At 41.7% G+C, this 8,659-nt stretch overlaps 1 long non-coding RNA gene across 1 annotated transcript; it reads right to left on the reverse strand.

The window, feature by feature from the left end:
- Window positions 1-669: 669 nt before the first annotated feature.
- On the reverse strand, window positions 670-7,407 carry LOC139057056 (uncharacterized). The gene is made up of 2 exons (XR_011512555.1): window positions 6,485-7,407; window positions 670-2,216 (listed from the first exon to the last, which is right to left on the reverse strand). It is a non-coding gene; the product is annotated as an uncharacterized lncRNA (long non-coding RNA).
- Window positions 7,408-8,659: the final 1,252 nt, after the last annotated feature.

The following is an 8,659-nucleotide window of genomic DNA, read 5'->3' on the forward strand; positions in this document are numbered from 1 at the left end:
GCAAATTAAAGTCCACCAAACAGGAAGTGGACTAAACGAGACATTTGCTTGAGCTTTGGCAAGTGTTATCACCTGGCATTTCTACTTTCATGGCCTCATCAATAAAGTAATACGCATAAGTAATACAATATTGCTTTTGCTGTAATGGACTTTTTATTGTGTATTTGCTTATGTTAGTATACGTTTTTTTGATGTAGTTTTATCCCAAGTAACCACGGATATCCGGGCGACGTCCGACGGACGTCCTTTCTGGATATTCGGGATGTCCGTGGGATATCCATGAATGTCCGACGTACGTCCGAGGGACGTCCCTGGGAAATCCAAAGGTAATCGCTTTGGCATCCGTAGTACGTCCGACGCGGACATCCAGCATGGACATTCAGGGGACGTTCAGGATATATATATATATATGTATATATAAATATATATATTCATATATATATATTTATTCATATATATGTGTGTGTGTGTGTGTGTGTGTGTGTGTGTGTGTGTGTGTGTGTGTGTGTGTGTGTCTCTCTTCCCGGGGATATTCCAGATATACACATGCCTTGAAGCGACAATAGTGGCCGGGACACATACAAGCACCGGACCATTATATATATTACATTGGTCTAATGCTTGAATGCATTCTTGTTTTAAATAAACGAGAAATGAACTTACACCAACTTCCAAATACAATTAAACGTTTATTGTCACCTTATACATATACATAAAAAGACCAATAAGCAGATATATGCGTACTGTTCAAAGAACAAATAAATACACGGATAAAGAAGAAAACTTGCAATTTCAATAGCACAACAACAAGGTAGAGAACAGCAGAACAAAAATACTTATTGCCCACCCTGCTTTGACATTTGAGTTTGCAGCATGGAATAAAAAGAAAGAGCAAAAACACATCAATTAGCATTATTAAGCAGCGAAAGCAACAGAAATGACATGAAGGAATTAATCTTGACTACATCACTTCACTAGCACTCTGCGACACGGGCACAAAAAATGACATTAACTGGCTAATGCCTTAAACTTTAATGTCATTCGCGGGGTGCCACACGGACATGCTTAATGGTATTGCAGCTTAAATGTTATTCGCGACGTAGTGCGTTCTCGTAAGTCAACTTGCCGTCAAATGCGTACTCTCGTTCCCAATGTCTCCACATTCTGACGTGGCTAAACGAACTATTAGTGAAGAACAATCAATATATTCTTCACTTTCTTTAAACAATAGCTCTTTCTCGTGGCGTAGTGCGTTCTTACAATTATTAAAACTCACTTGGCCATCGAATGCGTACTCTCGTTTACAATGTCCCCGCCGTGGCCGTAGTGACCATATTCTCACGATATTAAACAAACTTGTAGATAAAAACAACTAATATATTCTTCACTTTTTTAAAAGGAGCTTTTTATTTTCGTAGAGATCAGCAGGCGATCTTGCCGCTACTGACGGCTACAGCTCTGATCATGAGCGCATTAGCCAGGAGAAGCTGTTTGCCAGGAGAATCAAAGGGCGCCGATGAAGAGTCCGCGGTAGCTAAAGCAAACGTAGACTCCGGGGTCCTGCTTACCAGAAAACCCGCATTGACTTGTGCGTACACCTCTCCTAAGGGATCCTGTTCCGTTCTCACAGCGAAGTGAACCACCCGAAGCGTCACGTAGAGTATATCCATCAGGGAAGCAAGGCACATTGTCCTTAGTGCGCGTAGTGTCACAACCACCGTCCTGAACTTCCGATGTCGCCTCGGTGCAGCGACCAGCATCACAAGGCGTGCAAATGTTTGCAGGGACAGCCCGAACGCACATGTTAATGCATGCGTGCGGGGTATGCGCGCCACTGCACAGTTCTAGAGTTGCGAATTCTCGAGCTGTTGACTGCTGGCTGCCGGTGCGAGATCCGAAGTCCTCGAATATCGTCTTTGTTTCCAGCGACGCTCTTTTTCGCGCGTGCGGCTTCTCCAGCAGTCTAGGCATCCTGGCACCTGTGAAGAAAACACATTTCAATACCCAAACGAATTAAAAAAGAAATCGATGTAGCTGTCATACCTTGGTAGCTGAGTAGGAGACTTCGGCAGGCACGGAAGGTGACAAACGCTGCTCCGCTGCCCTTAAAACGATCGCAGAATAAAAAATGGCGTGGCGACGATGGCTAGAGCTTGGATTGGATTGGATGACTGCAGCGTTCTGCTTTGCCAAGGTTGTAACACTTCCACGTGCATCTACGCAAACATAAATAGGTTTTTAAAATATTCTATTATTACACAGTGAAATATTTACTTATTCTGGGAATATTCGGTATCTGATTTTCGAGTTTTTAGTTTCTGCTAAAGCTGTCGGCGCCAGAAAAACATAGCCTTTGAGATTAATGTCAATGCATGGCGGCTCTGACGCATTATAGCTTTCGTAATCGCTTTCAACGCACGCAGCCACCAAAAGCGTAGCCTTTGAGATTTGTTTTTCAGTTTCAGTTTCAGTTTATTATTCGTTCATAACAACTTGTTACAAAATATGGTATACAGACAAGGGTCCCAAAGTCAGAGACTGCACCGGGACCCTTGGTTTAGAAGTTATACAAAAAAATAAGTAAAGCGGAATACAGAGCAGAGAAAGAAATCATGAAATAAGCAAAATATAACCAAGAAACTCAGTGACGAACACACATAAAAAACAAACAACAAAAGGAAAGATGCACAATCAATGGTAATTCCACAGCTTCTAAATAGCAAAATAACAATGTAGGAAATTAATCAGACAGCAAATAATTCTTGAGTTCACATTTGAAAGAGTACAAGGTAGTTGACAACTTAATGGAAAATGGAAGACTGTTCCAAAGTTTAAGCGCGCAAAAAGAGGAAGCCATCTTTCCGTAATTAGTGTGACATAAAGGCAACAAGAAATTTCCTTGTGCTGCAAACCTTGTGTTATTGGGATTAAAAAGGAGATCAGAACTAACAAAGTTGTAAGAAACTTGTTGATTTAGTAATTTGAAAAATAATATCGCTAAATGATAGTTAAACAAATCACTAACTTGAAGAATGCGGTTTGTACGCAGTTGAGAAGAGGCGTTAGAGAAAAAATGGCTTCGCGTTATTATGCGGATAGCCTGATTTTGAATGTGCTGAATAGAGGAAAGATGACAATGATAAGTATTACCCCAAGAAGCGATGCCATAAATAATATGGCTATGAATGAAAGCGAAGTATAACGATAATAATGCTTCTTTGGAAAAAAATGCACGTGATTTGAGTAGTGCTCTAATGCCAAATGCTGTTTTTTGTTTGATGTGTGCAATGTGGTTAGTAAACTTAAGGTGGGGATCTAATTTGATGCCGAGGAAAGAAACACAAGTGGAGGCAGGAATGTCATGCCCATTCAGAGTTATGGACGGAGAGCAAGGTAAATGCCTCTGTGATGACTTAAATACCATGAAATGCGTTTTCGTAGGGTTTATAACTAGAAAGTTGGCGTTACACCATTCAGTAATTTTTGACAGATCACTGTTTAATTTCAATGTTAGCGAAAGTAATGATTTATCCGAGAGGGCAACAGTCGTATCGTCGGCATATAATATAGGTAGGGTATAATTAAGGCAGTCAGGTAAATCATTTATATAAATGGTAAATAATAGTGGACCTAAAATCGAGCCCTGAGGCACTCCTTGGTTAATGATTTTGCTTTCAGCGAAAGCCCCGCCTGCGTGCACTGTTAATTCACGATTAAACAGATAACTTTTTAATAAATTAAGAGCTGGACCAGAAATGCCAACAGACTCCAGTTTAGTAAATAAAACTTTGTGGTTCATTGTATCAAAGGCTTTAGTAAAGTCTAGAAAGGCCGAGCCAACAAAGTATCCGAGATCAAGTGAATGTCGAATATAATCAGTTAATGCTAGCAAAGCCAAGTTAGTTGAGCCTCCTGAACGAAAACCGAACTGACAGGATTTCAGCAAGCTAAATTTGTTAAGGTAAATGTTAATACGACGATGTATTAATTTTTCTACAACTTTACTAATTGAAGGCAAAATACATATGGGACGATAGTTCGCGACTTGAGCTTTGTCCCCCTTTTTATGAACAGGAATGACTTTAGCTTTTTTTAGACTACTAGGGAATATACCTGTCTTGAACATAAGGTTAATTAAGTTACTGAGAGCATCTGAAATAGTCGGAGCAACAAGCTTTAAATGAAATGCAGAAATTCCATCAAAACCAGGACTTGTGTTCTTTAAGTTGAAAATCTCAGTAAGGACTTCTTCATATGTTACAGGAAACAAAAAGAAAGATTTATCGCATCGGCTAGTATGATAAACAGAAGGAACATGGGTAGTATTATAAATTTCATAAAAGTGATTACTGAACGCACGAGCAATGCTAGGCGGGTCAGTGATAGTCACATTATTGTAGATTACTTTTTCAATGGAACTGCCGGAACGTGGTACATTCAGAAACTCGTTGATAAGTTGCCATTGTTTTTTTGGATGAAACCTATTTTTCCTGAATTCATTTTCGTAATATTGTCTTTTAGATTTCTTCAATAAATTACTCAACATGTTGCAATATTTCTTATAGCGTAATGCTAAATTCACATTGAAAGGCTGTTTTTTAGTCTTCCTATACATGTTTTCTTTTTTCCTCATGCTCACAAGTAGCCCATTAGTGATCCAAGGATTATGCGGAAATTTAAATTTCTTTTTGCACTTAACAGTGACAGTGTTAGCATGAACCGCTTTTAAAAGTAAAGAGGAAAATAACTGAAGCGCTTCTTCTGGATTTAGTTTGGTAGCAATAACTGTCCAGTCAATTTTGTCAATTGCATCAACAAAATTTATGATATCAAGACGAGACGTAAGATAACAGGGATCTGACCTAGGAGGGTTAGATTTGAATGTGACGAATACAGGGTAATGATCTGATATGTCTATGTCAATTACACCAGACTCTGGTGAAGGCGAAATATTAGTGAGGGCATGGTCTAAGAGGGAGCTGCTTCCTTGAGTGGAAATCCTGGTGGCCGAAGTTATTAATTGCTCAAGCCCAAAGCCAGAAAAACAGTCCGAATAAGCGCATACAGTACTATTGTCGACATCGAGCAAGTTAATATTTATATCACCTACAATTAGGACAGGCTTGTTTTCACTAGTAATTGATTGAAGAACTAAGCTGAGATGACGAAGGAAATCAGGTATGGAAGAAGATGGAGAACGGTAAATACAGCCAATAATAATTCCGCCACAATAATTTGGAAAAGACAAGGCATCGGTTTCGATCCAAACAGTTTCGCAGTGAAATAGATCTATGGAAAGGTCCAGTCTACGTTTGTATTTAATGTGGGGTGCGACGAAAATCGCGCTACCACCATGTTGATATGCAACACGGTTACAATACTCAGCCTGATAGGCACGGAACCCATATAAATTGCTATCAGCCGGGCCAAGCCATGTCTCAGTTATGCAGATGAATGAAAAAGTGTGGGAAAGAGAGTCAATGAATGAAGATATGTTATCATGATTCTTACGCAAACTTCGTGCATTGAAGTGAAGCAATGAACAACCAACAGATTTAAGCAGTGACGTAGCTTCAGAAGGTGAAAACAAAGACATGTTTGAGGGAATGATTGGATGCCTAACACACAGACTAATCGCAAATCAGGTTAAGTGATGACGCTGAGGTCAGACTCAGAGCTTATGAAGAACACTTTGCTATTTTCAGTCTTCCGTGCTTTAATCTGACAGTTGTCTGTCCAAAGGAACTGCCACTTATGCTGCTTCTTTAGAGCAAGAGCTCGGCTGAACAGACGTTTGTTCTCAAATGTGAGATGCTCATTGACATATATAGGGCTATCATTATTACCAGAGAGCCCAATCATGGAGGTTCTCAGGCGCGCCTTACGAGCCTTACGAAGGAAGTCATTCTTCTTGACACGGGAGCAAAATCGAACGATTAAATTTTTATGGGGTGATTTGCTAGCCACCCGATGAACTGTGTCGATGTCCGTCACATCAATTTGACAGTCAATTGCCTCAGCGACAGTGCTCAAAATAGCAGAGCAATCCTCTCCTTGCGTTGACGGGATACCTTTAATTTCAATATTGTTCAGCCTGCTGTACTGTTCCATTGATGCAATTCTTTTTGTCAGGGATTCATTTTGTGCTGTCAGAGCCTTGTTTGTAGCGGACAGTCCATCAAACGTAGTCCTCATTTCTTCATACTGCTGACTGATAAAGCGTACACTATCAGTAAGTTCAGAAATATTGCCATGGCCCTGCTCTTCAAGTTTTTGTACAATCCTTGCAGCAATCTCTTCAACAACGGAATCCAGTTTGCCCTCAAGCAAGGATTCGAGCCGCTCAATCTTTTTGCATAGCTCAGCATTAGTAGGCATCTCACAACCGAAGAAGTAGACACAGCAAAAAAGCAAAAACCAGTGAGCAGCAGTCGCAAAAAGAACCGTGACGTAAGAAAATTTCCAGCAAAAAATGAAAACCAACCTGCAGTCAGTAGAAGTAGCAGTAATTAGTACTTGTTCTCGTTGTTGCGACTGCTGCTCAATGAAGCTGGAGCGGCAGTGGATCCGTTTATATACTCTCCGTGCCAAGGTAGCGCAAGCGCAGCGTGGTCCAGGGAGGTGAAGCACGTGCCAGATGTTTGCACAGATGACTCGATGATGAATGAACTGCGCAGGGCGCAGATGGCAGGAACCAAGCAGACACGAGGCAGCGGCTTAGAAGAATCTGCAGTCAGTAGAAGTAGCAGTAATTAGTACTTGTTCTCGTTGTTGCGACTGCTGCTCAATGAAGCTGGAGCGGCAGTGGATCCGTTTATATACTCTCCGTGCCAAGGTAGCGCAAGCGCAGCGTGGTCCAGGGAGGTGAAGCACGTGCCAGATGTTTGCACAGATGACTCGATGATGAATGAACTGCGCAGGGCGCAGATGGCAGGAACCAAGCAGACACGAGGCAGCGGCTTAGAAGAATCTGCAGTCAGTAGAAGTAGCAGTAATTAGTACTTGTTCTCGTTGTTGCGACTGCTGCTCAATGAAGCTGGAGCGGCAGTGGATCCGTTTATATACTCTCCGTGCCAAGGTAGCGCAAGCGCAGCGTGGTCCAGGGAGGTGAAGCACGTGCCAGATGTTTGCACAGATGACTCGATGATGAATGAACTGCGCAGGGCGCAGATGGCAGGAACCAAGCAGACACGAGGCAGCGGCTTAGAAGAATCTGCAGTCAGTAGAAGTAGCAGTAATTAGTACTTGTTCTCGTTGTTGCGACTGCTGCTCAATGAAGCTGGAGCGGCAGTGGATCCGTTTATATACTCTCCGTGCCAAGGTAGCGCAAGCGCAGCGTGGTCCAGGGAGGTGAAGCACGTGCCAGATGTTTGCACAGATGACTCGATGATGAATGAACTGCGCAGGGCGCAGATGGCAGGAACCAAGCAGACACGAGGCAGCGGCTTAGAAGAATCTGCAGTCAGTAGAAGTAGCAGTAGCATTACCTATAATGATATTATTGTATGCACAATTGAACACTGCAGACAACTTCCTGTTTTAAGAAACCAGCCAAAAACAGGCGCACACAGGAAACATACGAGAAGACAGGAAAGAGGCTGGAAGAGGCCTGTCTTGTGTATGTTTCCTGTGTCCGTCTTTTTTTTGCTGTTTTTTTCTTAATACAATGCACCAACTAGCCCAACAACGTGTTTTACTTCCTGTTTCAATGATAAACCTGAACCTACATGTTCGGAGGTCAGGACCAAAACTCTATGATCAGGAACTTTTCATAATGAGGGATAACTTGAGTGCTTGGCTCTAGGTCGAATAAGTGGCTTCAAATGGGCGCTTATATATTCTGCTAGTCATCCACAAGCATTTTTTTTAAAGCAAACTACAAATTGTTTGTATGACCCACCGATAGAAAAAAAATCGTATTTTAATACTGCGATGTTAAAGTCGGCAGAATTGATATCAAGTTGGAAATATATTTATTTTGCTTTGAAAAAAGAATGAACTGTGTCCGATAGAGAACAAAAATAAACAAATATAATATGAACAAACTAAAATTTCCGGCAATATATTTATGCTAGTTTATATATAACTCACTAGTGTATATCCTGGGCATGCCTATTTATGGACAGCCAGCGGACGTTCAAAATGGGATGTCCCATGGACATCCAGGTGGGATGTCCTTCGGACATCCAAACAGGATATGGACTTCTCCTGTACGTCCCACGGACGTCCGTGTTGGATATCCGGATGGATGGACGTTGGGACTTATGGTGGACGTCCCACGGATATCCGTGGTTACTTGGGATAGGTGCAACAAAGCACAAAATTTTTTGTTATAGTTTGTATTGAAAGATTTCAATAATGGGGTTGTTACTCTTACATGTTTTTATGCCAACCCAGTAGCCCAAGTTGTATATTAGCTTGTGCCACTAGATGTGTGGATGTGCTATGTTTGTGATGCCATCGTGTTCGCTGCGTTGTCGTCATTCCAGCTTTGTCATGCGACTCTCACGCTACCTGCGTTGGAACCAGATGGCTCACATGAAAAGATTCAGGTGTCTCAGCAGCAGCACACCCACCCGTTGTTGGTCACCTCCATTTGAAATTCAAAAGGAAGTTTCACGCGAGTGTTCATTTCGAATCACCGATAGCAATACCTCAC

Source organism: Dermacentor albipictus, chromosome 3 (assembly GCF_038994185.2).
Source record: "Dermacentor albipictus isolate Rhodes 1998 colony chromosome 3, USDA_Dalb.pri_finalv2, whole genome shotgun sequence".
NCBI lineage: Eukaryota > Metazoa > Arthropoda > Arachnida > Ixodida > Ixodidae > Dermacentor > Dermacentor albipictus.